Here is a 19,691-nt window from a genome sequence, read left to right as displayed (position 1 = left end):
CATGATTGGGTGATTGTACATCTGTCGTGTGAAAGACCAGTCCAGGTAATTTGGGAGGGGCTCCTTACTAGAGTGGCTACAGGGTGATAAATTTGCTGGCATGACATCTCTCAAATATCATTTACCAAGTTATCAAGGAGTCATAATCTGCTTTGGTAGCATGCCTATACTGATGACATCATGGATCCTTGAAGCACTAAAGTAAGATGTAATCTCTATAACCTATTCTGAGACTGACCTCCTTCCTGTTCCTGGCTCAGGACATTCAACAACCAAATTCAAACCTTTGCTCTTGACCTTCCCTTTTCACTTCCACCTGACTTCCTTAAATATTCAGCTCAAATCCAGGCCTGGAGTCAGGAAGACTCATCTCCCTGAGTTCCAGTCTGGCCTCAGACACTTTTAATAGCTGTGTGATCCTGGGCAAATCACCTAACCCTGTTTGCCTCAGTTTCCTCATCTGTAAAATGGGCTCTAGAGAAGGAAAGGGCAAACCATACCAGTGTCTCTGCCAAGAAAGTTGCTAACGAAGAGTTGGACATGACTGAAAATGACGCAACAATAACAAAATTTATATAATACCTTCTATATGCTAGGTGCTTTACAAATATTATCTTATTTAATCCTCATAACAACCCTGGGGGGTGCTATTGTTATCTCCATTTATAGGTGAGGAAACTGAGTCAAAAGAGGTTAAGCAAGTTATCCAAGATAACACAGCTAGTAAACATCTAAGGCCAGATTTGAACTCAGGTCTTCCTGACTCCAGACCCAGTATTCTATTCACTTCAATATCTAGGTATCTGAAATTGAGAGGGAATGGTCGGATGGGGAAGAGGAAAACCAGGAGAGAGTTGTTAATCCTCAGAACAACCCTCGAGGTACATATCTCTTCCAAATCACAAAGGTTAGGTGCAAGTGGCACTCAGAAATCTGGAAAATTCACATACACTTTTTGGCTCTCCCTTTGCACCAGAGAAGAACTCTAAATTTTCTCTTTTTCTTTTATGAGGTAATTACAGTACCTTATTGTAAAATTTGGGTAGATATTATACAATACTATACATATATCTTATTCTGAGTTTCTTATTTTTTCTATGTCATCTGCTAGCCTTTGCATGTCATCTATGATTTATGCAAAATTCCCCCCAAAATTCCCATTTTAATTTCTTATGCCAACCTTATGGTAATTGCAATCATGATGGAGAAACTTGTGATATGGAAAAGATAGCTGTACTATTATTATCCCCATTTTATAGATGACAGGACTGAGGCAAACAGAGTTCATGGGTTGCCTAGGGTCACCCAACTAGTGTCTGAAGAAAGATTTCACTCAACTCTTCCTGAATCAAAGTCTATTGCTCTATTGACTGTGCCATCTAGCTCCCTCTGGCAAGGGGGTGTTCAAAGTTCAGGTACTATGGTATGCCTGGGTAACATGCTCTTTTGTACTCAAGGTGCTACTATATACACGACTTTGGGAATGGTTGAATCCTGGGGTCTAGGCTTAGTTTAAGGAGGCATAGCAACCTTCTCTAAAATCAAACTGGGGCAGTTCATTTCTGAGAATCCAGATTAGAAGCTGGTGGGGGAGGGAAGGAGATGGCCCTTGCTAGCTTTCCTTAACCTTTGTATCCTCCCAAGATGAATCATTTCTCATCTCCCCTCATCTCAGTTATGCTTATGGTAGTAAAGACATAGTCATTTACAAGTGTTCGTCATTCATATCTAATAACCTGCTGTATCATAAATCATACACTGCATAAAAGAAGCATCGATTTTAGTTTGCTTTAAGCTCCATTTTGTTTTAACACTTACCTCTGTTTACATTTGTTCTTTCTGAAGGATTTGTTGTTCTGAAGCCTGCTTTTCTGTTCACAGATTTTAAGAATTAGAGGGAGTGTTGGCTCTGAACATGAAAACTCAATTAATGTCTACTGACAGTGTGATCTTGGGTGCTGATTGTGTTCCAGTGGTAATCAGGAGATACAAGTTCTAGTTCCCGATAAGATACTAGCAGAATAGAATGTGAAACTAAATGACCTGTTAAATTAGACTGTAGGTCTAGAGTTGGAAGGGATTTCAAGCTATATTGACCAACTTTCTCACTTTACAGATATGGAGACTGATCCTGGGTTGCGAATGGGGGTCCATGATCACACTGATAGTAAACATTGGAGGTGAAATTTGAACCTAGGTGCTCTGACTTTTGAACCAGCATTCTTTCCACTGTATTCTAAGATTCCCTATAATTTTAAAACTGGAATTCTATATCTGATTCAGTTCATATTCTGAAGTTTCCCTTTAGGGACTCAGTCTGTGAAACCAATACCACTGATTGCTTATCATGGGTTTCTGCAGTGCCAGAGAGAGATAAAGGACACTTGTCATTTCAGGTTAGAAAGTTTAGGCAGAAAGATTAGGTAAAGAAAAGCTTCTCTGGGAAATTTTTCCATAGAGGTACCATTAGCACCATGAAATAGGCTGGTGGGAAGAGGAGGAAATAGAAATTATTGAATTTCCAGTCCTTCCTACATCCTCTAAACCAGAACCACGAAATCATCCGAGATTTTCCCCCACATGGTAATTAAAATATCTGGAGAGAAATAAAGTTAGGAAATTTAGCACTTAAGCAAGTCAGCTAGCTATCTCTTATTACCTTCCTCGGGTAGACTAATTGCAGTGCTCAATTATAGTCCTGTTTGCATAACAATCCTCAGAATTTCAATAGGAAGGCTTTCTCTTCATTTAATCTTTCTGCCTCTCATAAAAGCTCACTGGGCAGAAAATTGGTGCCCTACTGATCAGCATACAGCAAAAAGGACATGGTGTGGGCTTTTTTTGTTTTTTAGTGGACAAGATAAGCCTGTTCTTCCTTCCGTTCCAACTTGTTAGTTTCAACAAGTCAGGAAATAAATACAACCTATCCTCTTATTTTTCTATCACCCTGGAGAGAAGCCCTTGTGTTTTTCATATTATGGTGCACTCCTAGATCCACCCAAAGGGACATTTTACAAAAGAGGAAACTGAGGAAAATCAAATCAACAAATATATATTCGGAGATTACTACGTGCTAGCATAACGTATGCGCTAGCTGTCCAGGGATATGCATACAAATGCAAACAAAAAAGAAGCTAGGTCCTTCCCTCAAGGAGCTTATCTTTTATCTTCTCAATGGGTAGGGAAAAGGGTGGAGGGAAGAAAAGAATTTAGAACTGAAAACAAAAATAATCTTAAAATAAAATGATATAATATAGGGTAGATATGGTTAGATATCAGTTGTTCTGAGAAAGATCGGGGGTTTTAATGGATTGAAAGCTCAAAATAGGCAGCTAGGTGGCATAGTGGATAGAGTAACAGGCCTAGTATCAGGAAGATTCAGCTTCCTGAGTTCAAATCCAGCTTCAGACACTTGGGCAAGTCATTTAACCCTATTTGTCTCAGTTTCCTCATCTGTAAAATGAGTTGGAGAAGGAAATGGCAAATCACTTCAGTATCTTTGCCAAGAAAGCCCCAAATGGGGTCACAAAGAGTCAGGCACAGCTGAAAAATAACCAAACAACAACTCTGGCTCTACACCTAACATGCTAACTTAAGTCCCACTGCCTCAATTCACTCAATGTCACTTTTGTTTCCTGTCTCTCTTTCTCTCTCTCTCTCTTTCTCTCTCTCTCTCTCTGTTTGAGGGAAGATTTTTCACTGCCGACCTTCTGCAGTTTCCTCTGATATCACCCTGATGTTAATTAAAGAGGCTGAAAAGGAGTGCTTGCTTTTGAAGACCAACTACCACAGATTAGAAACATTTCTTATCCGTAATCAGATTGGTTCTTATTAATGTCAAGCTTAGAGGAGATTTATTTATTCCACAGTCTTTATTCTCTTGTTTGCATGTTCCAGGTGGTTAAAAGGACACTTTCCCTTGGTTTTCAATAAATTAAATTGTCATGCAAAAAATTGGGGGCCATCTGTTTAGAGCTTGGAGCTCTATTTAACCTTTACTATTCAGCCAGACTTGAGCAGTGACTGTCTGGCTGTCTGGGCAGGTCCTATCTCTTCATCATAGGTCCAAAGCAGATGTATAAAGACCACTTAAGCAGTCCCTACATTGCAGGGCCCCTCACAGGAGACCCAACCCCACCCCCACTGGTAATATTTCTTTTGTATAAATGGGACAGGTTTTAAGTGGAAAGAATGAAAACTTGGAAACAGAGTTGTCTGGGTTCAAATTCCAATTCTGTCATTTATACTTGGAGAAAATCAATTAACCTCTAAGAGTCTCAGTTTCCTCATCTGTAAAATGAGAGAGTTAAACTAGATGACCTCTGCAGTCCCTTATAACTCTAAATCTATGATCCAGTAGCCATCTAATTCATATTCCTTTCTTTATAGATGAGGGAACTGAGTTTCACAGAGGGGAATTGGATTTTCCAAGGTCATAATAGCTAGTTTCCTGGCAGAAATGGCCCTAATGTCACTCTCCACTATACCCTGAGGCCTCCAGCTTATTATTTCCTTTGTTTTACAGATGAGGATACTATGACAAAGATCATAAAACTAGCTAGTAATAAGTTTAGAGCTACCCCTCAGGCCTCTAGGCTCTCTGCTCAGGGTTCTGAATGCCCAAAGAATCACCTAAGATTCCCAAGCTCCTGAAATCAAGTCAGGATCCAGAGAGTAGGAGAGTAAGAAGGTTCAGCATCAGCCACAAAAAGCCATGTCCCAAGGCCTGCCACCAAATGGCCTGTCTATTTCATCAGGGTCGTTGTGAAGAAAATGTTTTGTGGCATTTATTTATTTAATTTCATTGATATCAGGAAATTCCAGTGAGGAAACTCTTGGGCAATATATGTAGGCAGCTGCTATGGAAGTTAGAATCTTAGAAAGTTACCTGGAGCCATAGAGAGGCTAAGCAATTTGCCTAGAGTCACGCAGCCAGTATGAAGCAGAAGCAAGATCGGAACCCAGGTCTTTGTAACTCTGAGGCTGTACACTATACCACACTGCCTCCCTTTTGAAGCTTAAAGTACAATAACTAAACTATTATGATTACTATTATTTGCCAGAGCTAATGAAAATCCCTGATACTTATGACTGTATCTGGGTATTCTTTCCAACTAGCACAACTATTTTCCTCTACAATGACCCAGGAGATCATTCTCCTCCCCTTTCCATGTGCCAAACATGTCCTATGGAATATGCCAGGAAAAGGCAGGCCTTAGACCATTTTTTAGATGGGGTCCATATGTTAGCATAAAAAGAAACAGCCTTTCTTCATAATCAGAATGTTTTTCCACTGCCTATCAAAGTCCCTACTTGGGTGGGAGGGAAGTATGACAGAGAAACAACACATAACCCTGTGTATCTCTTGCAGGCAAAAAAAAAAAATCCTTTGTTATACAAAACCTTTCAAAGTCTTACTTTAAATGTCAACTTAAAAAGGGGTGAGGGGAAGTAAGGAAGGAACTTGTACTCCCTAAATGATATCTCCCTGTTCTGTTGTCATGACAACTCTTGTTGCCATTTGACTCAAAGGTCTCTGGTTCTCTTCTCACCATTGACTCACTGTGTGACCTTTGCCTCTGTCTTCCCATCAATCACGCAAGAGACGTGCGATTCGGAGATCCTAGAATGGAATGTTGATCAGAGGGGTTGGACATTCTATCATAAGCTGGATGGGTGGAAACGAAACGGGGTGAGGGACAGTAGAATACAATAGAAGGCTCAATCCCTGCTTTTGGGAGGATTGACATTTCAAGAATGAGATGGCTTAACTGTATTCTTATTGTTTTATAAATACATCATGATAACCCCCCCCCCCCCCCAAAATGTATTGGATTTGGAGTTAAAGGACCTAGATTTGGAATTTGAATACTGGTTTTGCCACTGATAGCTGTGTGACCTTAGGCAAGTCACTTCATTTCTACAGACCTCAATATCCTATTCTTTAAAATTAAGGGTTTGGACTAGATGGTCTCTGAGGCCCCTTCTATCTCTGGAACTTTGTTTTTATGATTATACACGCTGAATTCAAGTGATGTATGCAATACAGTCAAATGAACTCAGCTCTTTGATTAGAATGCCATCTTCTCTCTTCTGCTCTATATTCATTTGCTGTTCAGTCATTTTTCAGTAGTGTCCAACTCTTTGTGACTCCATTTGGAATTTCCTTGGCAAAGATACTGGAGTGGTTTGCTATTTTCTTCTAAAATTCATTTTACAGATGAGGAAACTGAGGCAAACAGGGTTAAGTGACTTGCCCAAGATCACACAACTGGTAAGTGTGTGAGGCCAAATTGACCTCAGGGAGATGAGTCTTCCTTACTTCAGGACTGGCACTCTATCCACTGCCACCTAACTGCTGTGCCTGCTGATAGGGATAGAGGGGAGGTGGAATAGGTTCCTGCCCTTACACTTCTTCCAGTCTACTGGGATTAGAATTTCATGTATTAATAGGGACCTGAGAAATCATTTAGTCTAACCCTGCAACCAATCTACAAACAGATGTTTATCCAGCTTCTGCTTAAATACTACCAGTGACAAAAGCTCATTACCTTATGACATCATCTCTTTCACTGTTTGCAGGATCATAGATTTGAAACAAAGATCATGTATTTCCAGGGACCAGCAAACTATAACCCAGGAACCAAATCCAATCTGCAAGGTGCTTTTGTACCACCCAAGAGGTATAAATAGTTTGAATACATAAAACTTTATTTAAAAATGTAAAAACAAATTTTAACTCTGAAGGCCATACACAAGCAGGATTCAAAATGCAGAATGGAACTTTTTTTCAGACACAGTAAAAGAAGAAATTTGTCTTGGCTAGCTATATTTATTTATTACAAGGGCTCCCTACCAGCAATGATGGGAGCATGAGGCATGAGGGAGAGAAAATCAATTTTGTTAACTGAAAAAAATACATTAAAATTTTAAGTTATCACCACCACCAATTCCCCCCCCCCCAAAAAAAAAAAGAATCTTGAGCTGTCTTTAAAGTTTGCCTTAAGTACAGTTGCCTGCATAAGGGCTCTTCTGATCTACCTAGCTATTAGTGACACCCCTACCCCAATTATCATGTATCTACTTTATGTATATTTTTATACACTCATGTATACAGTTGTTTCCCTGATCAAGTGTCACCACTGTGAAAACAGAAATTTTTATTTTTGTATTTGTATCATATCATATCATCAATAAGTGCTGATAAGCACTTATTAAATGCTTATTATATACCACAAATTTATGCTAAGAAATCAAAATACAATGAAATATTAAAAAAATGGTCCCTACCCTTTAGGAATTTATATTCTTCCCCCAAAATTTTTTTCTCCAATTCATAAGGCAACACATAAGCAAAAGGTGTATACAAGTACAAACCAAATGGAAAAGTATAAATGGGACAGGCTTTAAATGGAAAGAATAAGAACTTGGAAACAGAAAATCTGGGTTCAAATTCTGTTTCTGCCATTTATTAACTTCTTGAAAAGGAACTTGAACCAGAGATACCACCCTGCACCCCACGATGAAGTGATTGGGAGGGGCTGAGGGATTTTAGTCTACCTACTCATTAAAAGTCCACCAATCAGGGTTGTTTTTCCACTTGTCAGGGTAGTTTCCTGTCAGAAGGAAAATGTCTGATTTAAGTTGTTTTAGAGATTCCTTCTTCATCTTTGGTTACCAAGAAAAGCCACTGATAACCAATGTATTGGTTATTGGCTAGTTTAGTTAATAAATTGATTGTTAATCCCTAAAAGTTGTTTCCCAGAATTCTATCTATGACACATCCTTGGGGTGCAGGGGTGGGGAACCTACAACTTTGAGGCCACATGTGGCCCTCTAGATCCTCAAGTGCGGCCCTTTGAATCCAAACTTTTTGGATTCTGTCAAAAGGCCACACTTAAGGACCTAGCGGGACAATACATGACTTTGAGGCCTTAGATTCTCCAGCCCTGTAGGGTACTGTGGTTGGACTAGATGCGCATTTTTCCAGCCAAACTATAACAAACTAGCTTCCTTCTTTTATCATCTTATCCATGCAGATATAGTCATCATAAAAGTTAGGGGACAAATCTTTTTCCTATGTTAGCGGAGGATGCATTTCTTACCCATTTGCCTTCTACTTAGAATGGTACCAGATGTCTGCAATCCTCCTCAAAGAAACTCCTTTCCAAAAGATCTTCTAATCCTCTCATTTGGGGCAGCCACTTGAAGGGTTCAGAAATTCCTTCCAAGAAAGGGAAATGAATCAGCCTCGCAAATAACCACTTACCTTGTCCCCTGCAGAAAGTAAAAGTTTATGCTAAGAGAGGAGAAGATAGCTATTAACTTCATTCATTTCATTATAGCTATAAGCTCCTGGGTAGGAGACAGGGTAGTAGATGTGAGGGAAAGATCCATGAAATACAGTAAAACCTTATTCATTCAGTTTATGCTATTCTGGGCATCAGGCTGAGGTTACTGTAAAGAATTCAAATCCACAAGCATTTATTAAGTGTCCAATTAGGAGGCAAACACTATTAGGCATTGGGAATACAAAGACAAAAATGAGAAAATCCCTGCCTTTGAGGAGTTAAAGTCTTCTACTTATCCCACCTCAGAATTAGATAAACTGTACTGGAACCTTCTGCAAACTATTTTAACAACACTCAAATACACACTCATATGCCCACATGCCCACACAACACACACCTACACCCACCATCTCTCCCTTAAAGTAGCTCTGCATAGATCTCCAACTTGGCAACCTTTTCCAACCATTGGTTGGTGATGCCATACATATATGACGGGCTCTTCTCACTATTATTACAAGTTATCAAAGTACTACTGTATTTTGTAGTGCTGATGAAGCAGGGTGAGATCTCTTTATTCTGTTTGATAGCTTGGATTCCACACAGAGCCTTCCATTCAAGACTACTCCCCACCAGTGGGGGTCATTTCACCTGCTTCCTGTAACAAAAAGGAGTTGCAAAGCCTGGCTGCAGAAACCCAGGAGCCTGGGCTCATTCTGGAGCCGTCAAACTAGAGCTTTTTTTTTTTTTTTTTTTTTTTTTTTGCTTTAGACCCACAACATGGAGAGGAAGATGCCGGTGAAATGCCACCCTACCCGGGGGACTGAGGAGAGGGAGCCAAGTGCTACACATGTTAATTAGCATGTTTGCTGTGAAAATATTTTTGATCACTGATAGAAATTCAAATGTGGTCACTAACCAAGAGCTTCCAGCAGGCACTGGGCTCCAAAGTGCTTCATTTCTCAAATCCAAAATTAGAGAAGGCGACAGACTGACAACCTCCTCCCTCTGCTTGTCCACTCTACTCTACCAAACACACAGAAGGGCTCCCTGTTGTATGTGGGCTTTTCTGACATTCATTCCAAATCACTTGAACAGCAGCACCACTTCTCCATAACTACTCCACAGACATTTTATAAGGCATTCCCCCCACCTTGTAGGGGTACTGAATTTTCTCTTACTCAGCTTCTTATAACCCTTAGAATATTCATATTTCACACAGGAAATTCTGAACCAAGATTGAGACTGTACCCCAATTTCTTTCTCTTATTGGAAATTAGAAGCCTGAAATTTGTCTGAAAAAGAAACTTTTTAAAAAAATGAATTCAAGGAAAGAAGAACACAAGATTATATATTTAGAGCTGGACTTTAAAAGTCATCGAATCAAATCCCCTTATACTAATGAGGAAAGTGAAGCCCATAGAGTGACTTGCTCAGTCATTCAGAATCAGGATTTGAGCCTAAACTCAGTGCTCTTTCTACGCTGTTCTTTCTGAAGTGACTGCTTCTCTCCCTTTGCTTAATGTAATTCAAATTGTGCTTCATCAAATACTCTAATTCAAATATAATATCTCAATATTGGTTGTTCTGAAATTCTTTTGTATTTAATGGTAACCATTGATGATGACCAGTGGTGATCATTCAAGTAAACCATTGCTTGATTTTGTTAAATAGTGCCCCTCCGAGGTACCAATCACCCATTCCTCTGGATCCATACTCAGAGGCTGGCTTTCAGGGCAGCTACCCCAGATTCAAGACACTCCATCACTCCTAAAATTATAGCTTTACGACCATTACCTTTAATACTCAGCCAGAGGACATGAACTTCTCAAAGGAAAGGCATTTACTGAGGTGGCAGAGCGTGAATGAATGGTAACAAAGCACCACTTCCCATAAACTCAGGGCAGCCAGTGTCAGTGGGAAGAATGAGTACACGTTTAGAATATATGAGCAGAGAGATATACACTTGGAGAACACATGGCGAAGGCAAGTCACACCATGGGTACTACAGAAACCTAAAGTCCTTCACTTTCTCAAGGTATCTTCATGCTGCTCCCCCTAGAGGAAACAACTCTCCTTGCAGGTTGAACATCTGGGCTCCAAAGTCAGCCCATAACTGAAGTATTGTGTTCTGTTCTGTATGCCGTAAGTTAAGGAAAGATGCTGGTAACCTGGTAACCTGAAGAACATCCAGAGGAAGGCAACCAGGATGGTGAAGAGACTTGAGGATCTGTTGAAGGTGCTAGGGATATAACCAGATAGTGGGAGTTGAGAAAAAGGGACTAACCATCTTCAAATGTTTGAAAAATTGTCTTGCGGAAGAATGGCTAAGTGTATTCTTTTTTGTTTGACTTGTTGGCTTTGTTTTGTTTTTTTGAGGCAATCAGGGTTAAGTGATTTGCCCAGGATCACACAGATAATAAGCATCTGAGGTCTGATTTGAACTCAGGTTTTCCTGACTCCAAGGTCAGTGCTCAATCCTTTGAGCCACCCAGCTGACACTTGGGTAAATGTGTTCTGCTTGGCACCAAGGGGCAAAATTAATAATAATGAGCTTAAGTTGCAAAGAGGCAAATTTAGATTTGAAGAAAGGAAATACCTTCTAATAATTGTAGCTATCAAAAAGTGGAATGGACTGACTTAGAAAGCAATACATATACCATCCCTAATAATAATGGCCAGCATTTGTGTAGCTCTTTAAGATTTACAAAGCACTTTAAAAATCTAATTTCATTTTATCCTAACAGCAAGCCTGAAGGGTGGGTGCTATATTACCCTTATTTTACAGATGAGGAAACTGAGGCAGGCAGTAGATAAGTTGACTTGCCCAGGATCACAAAACTAGTAGGTGTCCGAGGCAGGATTTTAACTCCTTGCTTCTTGTTTCTGGGTCAAGTGTTCTATTCACTATGTCACCTAGCTGCCTCATGCAAAGGAGGGTTTTTTAAATTTAATTTTCAGCTCCAAATTCTCCCCCTATCCTTTCCTCCAACCATTGAAAAGGAAAGAAATAAAATGAACATTATATGCATGAAGTTATGAGAAAAGTATTTCTGCATTGAGCCACGTTCTGGGGAAATAAAACAAGAAAAAAGGAAAATAATATGCTTCAATTGGCACTTTTGAGTCCATTAGTTCTCTATCTCTTTTTTTTGTTCCTTTACTTCACTTTGCATCAGTTTATATGACTTCCCATGTTTCTCCGAAACCATCTCCTTCATGACTCTTTAAAGCATGATAGTATTTCCTCACATTCATACACCATAACTTATTCAGCTATTCCCCAGTTGGCAGGCATCCCCTTGATTTTAAATTCTTTACCATCATGAAAATAGCTGCTATAAATATTTTTGTACATATGGATTCTTTTCCTTTTTCTTTCATCTCCTTAAGGCATAGACCTCCTAGTGGTATTTCTGGTTCAAAAGGTGTGCACAATTTTATAGCCCTTTGAACATAGGTCTAAATTGTTCTTCAGAATGGCTGGACTACTTCAAAGTTCCATCAACAGTGCATCAGTGTACCTATTTTCTGCCATCCCTTCCAGCATTTGTTATTTTCCTTTTCTGTATTCTTAGCCAATTTGATGGATGAGGTGCTTTAATTGCATTTCTGTAATTACTAGTGACTCAGGTAATTTTTTTCATATGATTACTGATGGTTTTGATATTTTACTCTGAAAACTGCCTGTTCATATGTCCATCAATGGAAGTCATAAGAACATGAGTATGTTATAGAAAGGATTCTTGATCAGTTGTGGGTTTAAATAGATGGACGTTGAACCTTAGATCGTAGATTTATCACTATAAAGGACATAAAAGATCCTGTAATCTAATTCCCTTACTTTACAAATGAGGAAATCGAGGCTGGATTTGTTCATCTCTTCCTCAATTGATGGATGACCACTTTTTTTCCAGTTCTTTGCTCCAACAAAAAGTGGTGCTATAAATATTTTTTGTGCCTATAAGTCTTTTTCCTCTCTCTTTGGACTCTTAGGGGATATATGTCTAATGGAGGCATTGATGAGTCAAAGGGTTTGTACTTTTTAGTGATGATTAGGGTATGATTCCAAAGGTTGTTGAACTAATTCAAAACTCCACCAATAACCTTATGACCTCCAGTAATGAGCTTATCTGTCTAGCCCATCAAATGATGGTCATTTTCATCAGAACCTCAGAGTTCTCTTAATTTGAATTTCTTTTTTTTGTTGTTTTTAGTGATTTGGAGCATTTTTTTTCATATGACTGTTGATTATTTGGATTTCTTTTCTTTTGAAAACTGTCTGTTCATATATATTGACTTTCATAAGAGAAATTGTTTATAAATATTTTCCAAGTTAGTCATTTTTTCATATAACTCTAAGTGCATTGATTTTGTTTGTGCAAAATCTTTTCAATTTTATGTAAACATGTTTTTGGCTTTGGCTTATTTTTCTGAATCTTTCTACTGGCACATTTCTCAAGAGAAGTTCCCTTCCCTAGGTCACTGTTGGATATTGGAGATCCTGATGGTCTTAAACCTCCTCCATGGTTTACAAGCATGGGCTGAGGTATCAAATTGGCCTTATTTGCTGCTGTGACTTCCAGTGATCCAGTGAATCTACAGTTGTTCCCTGTCTCTCTGAACCCATGGGAGCTAGCTCTACCACCAGCTTCTCTTCTGATAATTCAGGGTTGAGATCCCTCTGGCTTCAGGCGTTGGTTACCAGAATTCACATTGGCTTCCCTGGTACAGCTCCTTTCTTATCACCTGCAGTCCCACCCCCACCCCCTTTAGTTTTTCAGTCTCAGGTTGTATGGATAACTTTTGGGTCTCTTCCATTTTCTTGGTCACTGCTCTGTCTGCTGCCTTTTAGATATGCAACAGGGCATAAATGAGAGAGATATGCCATTCTACAACCTTTCATAATTCTATCTTAACAAGAAGTCAAGGGCTTTCTTTTTAGATACTATACTCTATGAATTTTAAATTCATAACTCAAATTATAGAAGACATTTTCAGCAAAGAAAAAGACAGTTGAATACTTTGTTTTGATTTTGACAAGTTGGCTTATAGTTGGCCTCAATTTCTTTTACTAAAGATGAATCTCAGAGGGTTTAGACAGGCAAGTCAATGATGAAAGCAATAGTCTCTTGAGGGGAAGACAAATGACTAAACCAGAGACAGTCAAGGAATCACAAGAGCAGAAAGCTAGCACAATAATGGAAGAAGGAAGGTAGTAGGTCAGTATTGACACTACTAATCTGAGGTAACAGTTGACATTTCCAAAATTATGACAGCCCATCTACCACAGCTTGTAGGAATTCAAGCTGATTCCTTCAAACTAGGGTAGTTGCTAATACTACAGAACCAGAATTTGGATCTGTACCATCAAAGCAGGATGGAGAAAAAGTGGAAAGAATTAAATCCAGGGATATTGTCAGGGAGCTTTGGACATGATGACAGGAGGAGGGAGTCCATGATAGACTTATGGTTGACTGCTCCCAGTACTTAATACGCTATCTCACCAATCTCTTCTGGAGCTTTGGGCTCCATCTTTACTGCAGGTATTAGGTCATCTCCAACAACATGACAGTTCATGGAAGATTAAGAAGGCCAGGTGTTTCACAGGGAAGGGTGCAGTGCTTCCTGAGGGTTTTATAGGTTTTCCATCTCTAGTTACAAACAGGGTTGGGATAAAAATCCCAGTTATCTAGTACTGGGATGGGCAATCTGCACCCTCAAGACCACAAGCCTTCTAGGTCCTCAGGTGCAGCCCTTTGACCGAAACCAAACTTCACAGAACAAATCCCCTTAAAAGTATTTGTTCTGTAAAACTTGGACTCAGTCAAAAGTCCATACCCAAGGACCTAGAAGGCCACATATGGCCTTGAGGCTTCAGGTTCCCTACCCCTGATCTAGGATCTGAAAATTTCTATCCTGGAGAGTTTTAGGCATTCTAAACCTAGAAAGTTTGTATTCCTGAAATTATAAAGAGAAGAAGCCAGGGTATGTTAGGTAAGACAAATGGGGTTTGCTTAGTTGGGGCATAAACAACTCATTGAATGGTGTCTCCCAAAACAAACAAAAATGAGCGAGCAAACAAAAAAATTACCAGAGGTTTGTATGAGGCTGCAAAGCTCCTTCCATTAACAAGATAATATTTTAAAAGTGCTTTGCAAACCTTAAAATGCCATATAAATGCTCAATATTCTAATCCAAGAGTTTTTTTTATTGGTTTTGATGAATTACTAATAGGTTAAACAAGTGATGAAAAGCTGACTCGTTGCAATATCAAATTCACCCACATTAATTTAATAAATATCTATTAATCACCCTGCGCTAAGCACTGAGGAAAAGGTAAAAGAAATATGGGAAGGTCCATGCCCTCTAGGAGTTCATAGTTTAGTTAGAGAGGCGAGATACATATACGCACAAAATAGTTCTTAACAATGTGGAACATTGGCCCCAGGGATGTTGCCATGGAGACTTGGAGGGGGAACTTCTTCTCACAAAGAAGTCATGGGAATAGATGGAGGAGAAGGATGAAGTGTGGCTACATCTGTTCCCATGTTTCTCTTGCTAATCCCAGATGGGAATTTAGGAATGGCACATGGCCCTCTTGCCACAGAAAGCAGGAGATAGTACAGATGTTCAGAAGGAGAACCAAAATGAAATGCGGATCAGATGAGAGGATGGGATTGGGTCAGTTAGTAGGCAATAATTGGTTATACTATCAGAGTCTAATACTCAGGACTCATCTTTATCCTACTTCTCTAGAAAAATACCTAAGGAATATGCCCCCCTATTTACCTGTTTTTCCTCTCAGTTCTATTGCCTAGCAGGACAAAGATGGGAATGGATATAAAAAGATTTAATTCCACTTTCCTACTTTAGTTACACATCCTATTGCAGCTTATTATACTTTGTATTTCATGCATATCTATGCCCCTATGCTATTTGAAATTGCTATTAAAGTATATGGCCATTCACAATGATTTCAGGTCAAATCAATGAGTATGTGGTTAGAGACTGTTGACAAGTGTTCTGGAACCATTGATTTAAAACTATAAGATACCAAAAAGGACATTGAATCCAACCTCCTTATTTTACAGATAAGAAAACTGAAGCAAATAGATTAAGTGACTTGCCTAGTCAAAGATACTAAGTGACCAAATCCAGTACATTAAAAAAAAACAAAAACAAAAGCAAAAACACAAAACATAAAAGATAGAGGACAGTCTTATAAGCTCCAGTTAGAGAAAGCCAACTAGGAGAAAGAATTTCTGAAATTTTAGCAATATCTCAAATCTGATCTATACCTCAGATGGTATTTAACCTAGAGAGAGACCTAACAAGAAAATCAGCCAGTATCAGTGAGAGGTGGAGGCTGATGCGTTTATTTAGGATATCATATTCTGCATACAGCACATAGACAAATTCCCAGCAGGCTACAAATGTGAGGCAGTAAATGGCTAACTACCTGAGTGACGGGTGCAGATAACAAGTCAAACAGGAGTACAGAGAAGGGAGAGATGATAGAGACTGACCGGAGAGGCAGAGATGGGACAGAAGTCCTTGTAGAGGGAGGACCCTCAAGGATAGAAAGGATATGAACAGGAGGAGAGAAAGGTGAAGGGTCATTCAAATGGAAATTATCAGCTTACATCTCCTATTTGATTTTGACAGTTTTAACCACTGCTTATTTCATCTTCTTTCAGCATAAATCTACAGCTTCAGACTAAAGAAGCAATTTCATGAGACTATATACAAGTTAGATTAAGGGGTTCTTCCCACTTAATGGATCAGAAGCAAATGAAGTTGTGTTAAATGGGCTTGTCTTAAGTTAAAATGGTTATTTCTTTGTTGTTGTTTTTATATAAAGGAAATGGTGAGGAAAGTATGAACCCAGGCATAATAACATGTTAAGTTAGGAGGGGAGTCCCATCAAGGATCTGGTCTCAAATACCTCATGACTGGAAGTATTAAGTTAGTTTCTACCTAGAAAATCCCATCACTCTAAGAAGATTAAAAAAAAAGTTTCTGAAAGTAACCTTAATTCAAAATTAAATTAACTTTTTAAAAAAAATCATTTTTTATTGCTAGTTTGTACTTATATTTCTTCTTCTTCTTCTGCCCAGAAAATAATTTAGGCACTGAGCCAAGCTCCTGGCCTACAAAGAAAGGCAAAAACAGCCTCTGACTTCAAATAACTCACATATTCCCAGGGGAGACAACATGTAAATTACTAGGCACATGCAAATATATACAGAATAGATGGTAGATTATCTGAGAGGGCAGGCACTAACAGTTGAAGAGACTAGGAAAAATCTCCTGTGGGAGGTGATATTTGAGCTGAATCTTGAAGGTAACCATGAAGTGGAGGTGAGAAGGGAGAACATTCCAGGCACGGGAGATAGCAAAGGTTTAGAAATGGGTGATTATTCTATGTAAAGAACAGCAGGAAGGCTGATAAAGCTGAATCATGTGGAGAAGGGTGAAGTGTAAAAAGTCTGGAATGGTAGAAGGAAGACATTTTGTAAAGAGATTAAGTGACAAACAGGAGATTTTTTATTTGATCCTGAAAGCAATTGAAGAATCATTGAAGTTTGAGTAGAAGATGGGAGTGAGTATAGGTGACATGGTTAAAACCATACTTTAGAAAAAACATTTTGGCAGCTGAGTGAAGGATGGATTAGTGTGGGGAGACTTGTGGCAAAGAGACCAATTATAAGGCTTTTGAAATAATGTAATCAAGAGATGATTAGGGATCTGAACTAGATTGTTGTCTATGAGAAGAGAGAAAGGGGGTGTATTTGAGAGATGTTGTAAAGCTAAGATCTGGCATCTGTTTGTCTATGGTGGGGTGAGTGATACTGAGGAGTCAAGTATCACATTGAGATTGTGAACTTGGGGAATGTGACGATGGTGGTGACTTCAAAATTAATATTAATGTTTGGAAGAATGGAGGGTTTGGAGGGTGAGATGAAAATTGAACCCATGGAAACCAGAAAGATTAAAAAAAATGAAATAGTACAGAGCAAAAAAAGAGAAGAGAGTCCAATACAGGACCTTGGGAGAATCTCCACAGTGAGTGGAGGTTACATGGATGAAGAATCAGCAAAGGATACAAAGGAGAGGTCATGTAGGTATAGGAGAACCAGGAGATAGAGTGTTATGAAAACCCACAAAGGAGAGATAGTATGTATTCTAGGAGGAGGTGATCAACAGTGGCAACTGCTTCAGATAGGTTAAGATGAATGAGTACTGGGCAATGGCTATTAGATGTGAAAATGGAGAAATAATGGAGCGAGAACTTTGAAAAGAGCACTTTTAGTTGAATGATAAGATTCAGAAGCCATATTTCAGAGCATTTAGAAAAGACTGAAAGGAGAGGAAGTAGAGGCACTGATGACTTTTTCACAGTGTTTAGCCATGAAGATGAGAAGAGATATAGAATAATTAATAGCAATGCTTGGATAAATCTTCATAATATCTTATTTTAAAAGTTTCATTTCTCTTTTGATCCATTTTGAAATTTCTTATTGTTGTCTTATGATATCGAGAAAAATCCATAAAATTCTCAGTTTTTATGGGGTGGGGGTGGAGGCTTTGGGTCACTATCCTTCAAAGTATAAAACTATTCAATGTGTTATGGCCTTTTAAAAAGTTCTAATTTATTTTTCTTCTTTTTTTGTGTGAATCTGTGTTGGTTTATCTGCTTCAGAATTATGCCTTCTCTCTTATTTTTGTGCTTCTGTTTTGTATTTTCTATCACTTGTTTGGCTCTTTCTCCTTCCACTGACATGGAAAACACTTTTTTCTTTTATATAGACCCTGAGGTTTATTATCTTCAGTTGCCTCAAGAGGGACTGGGATACAGTTTGATCCCTTACTGAGTAAGGCCAATAGACCACAACTAATTTCCTAGTAACCATTCCCTCAGGAAGAGAATCTTCTTTCTCTTTATTTGGCTCTAGGCTCCCATATCATCTCTAACCTAGCCTTCCCTATTCCTCTGCACTTGCTTTTCTTCTAAGATGTGGGTTACTCAATATGAGTCACTGTCACGAAGAGACTTGATAGGGAGCCCATTAAAGCAGGTCTCTGAAGTCCATGCCTATCTATATCTTTCCGTCAGCTGACTATAACACAGAGTAGAACATTTCATGGAGTAGAATGGATAGAAGCTCTAAATATTTCATCTTTCTTTTTTTATTCTGTCTTTTGCCTTCTGCAGTTTTTATATCTTACCTTATGCATTTGACTTCAATTGCTATAGATTAGCAGACATTTCTTGCTTTCAAAATTTTTAGATTGGAGAAGTTATAATAGCAACAACCACTCCATCATCTTGCCAATCATGTGATCTTGAATGAATGATTTTTGCTAACTAGATGCTGAACTCTGTTGTTTCTGTTCTGTTGAAGAACTCACTGTAAGTGCTCCCTGTACTACAAAATCTCTGTATCTGTATCTCTGTAGCTTTGCCTTTATTCTGCTTCACTTTATTAAAGTGTTTTCACTGATATGGCATGGGTTAAAATTACAATATGATTCAAATCTCACAAAGAAGAGAATATCTAGAAGGGAAAGATGATCAACAGTGTCAAATTATTTAGATAGGTTAAGAAGAATGAGGATTGAGGAAAGATCATTAGACATGACTGTGAAAGAATCATTGACTAATCACTGTGACCTTGGGCATGTGCATTGGCCATGACTAGAAAGATGTGTAGTACTTTGGATATCCTAAGCCTTACTATGAAAAGTCAAAAGATTTGACTTCAAATTAGTTTTCCCCGATAGTTACCCTCTATCAGACTTAGTTTCCCCTTCAGTCAAATCAGAGTTGGAATAGATGAGGTCTGATGTGCTTTCCCTCTCTCTATATTCCTTCGATCCAATATAATAGTAGCCCTATCCTTCTGTATCCTTAGATGAAGTAGTATTTGTGTGTGTGTGTGTGAGTGTGTGTGTAGTGTGAGTGTGAAATTTTGAACTTTGACAAGGTTCATTGCCATGGAACTTATATGGTGAAGAATTAAGAGACACTAAACTATAGTTCTCTGAGGGCTGGCTACAATGGCTGGGGAAAACAGCTTCTCTGGGACCAAATGGAGAAACCAGGAAGGGCTGAATAGCTCTCAAATGATAACAAACAAACAAAATGGAGGAGATGAAGGATGCAGTTGGAATACAGTGGAGTGCAATGAAAGCATGTTTCATTTTCAAGGTAAAACCAACCGAGTTAGAAGCCTATTTCCTTCCTAGGGTATGAGGAAACAAACATTGAAACAGATACCAAGTCTGTACCTTTGCCCAGCTGTGGCTATGGAACACTCATTAAAGGATGGAAAAAATTGTTCCTTGTCAATAGGTTTCCCTTTGCTGCTGAATTCTGTGAGTCACATAGCCAATAGT

General features: G+C 38.8%; 1 protein-coding gene across 3 annotated transcripts in view; it reads right to left on the bottom strand.

Annotated features, from left to right (window-relative positions):
- Window positions 1–19,691, bottom strand: part of ANKFN1 (ankyrin repeat and fibronectin type III domain containing 1) — a 556,807-nt gene that overhangs the window by 511,917 nt on the left and 25,199 nt on the right. For 2 of the 3 annotated variants that reach the window (XM_072646762.1, XM_072646765.1), the window contains exon 1: window positions 8,106–8,263. The exons of the other annotated variant lie outside the window; for it this stretch is intronic. The gene's annotated coding sequence lies outside the window, so the exon portion shown is untranslated. Of the gene's footprint in view, window positions 1–8,105; window positions 8,264–19,691 lie in introns of those variants that run through there. 3 annotated transcript variants of the gene reach the window in all.

The sequence above is a fragment of the Notamacropus eugenii genome, chromosome 2 (assembly GCF_028372415.1).
Source record: "Notamacropus eugenii isolate mMacEug1 chromosome 2, mMacEug1.pri_v2, whole genome shotgun sequence".
Taxonomy (NCBI): Eukaryota; Metazoa; Chordata; class Mammalia; order Diprotodontia; family Macropodidae; genus Notamacropus; species Notamacropus eugenii.
The sequence above is the reverse complement of the archived record's forward strand: the minus strand, read 5'-3'. Positions and strand labels throughout refer to the sequence as shown.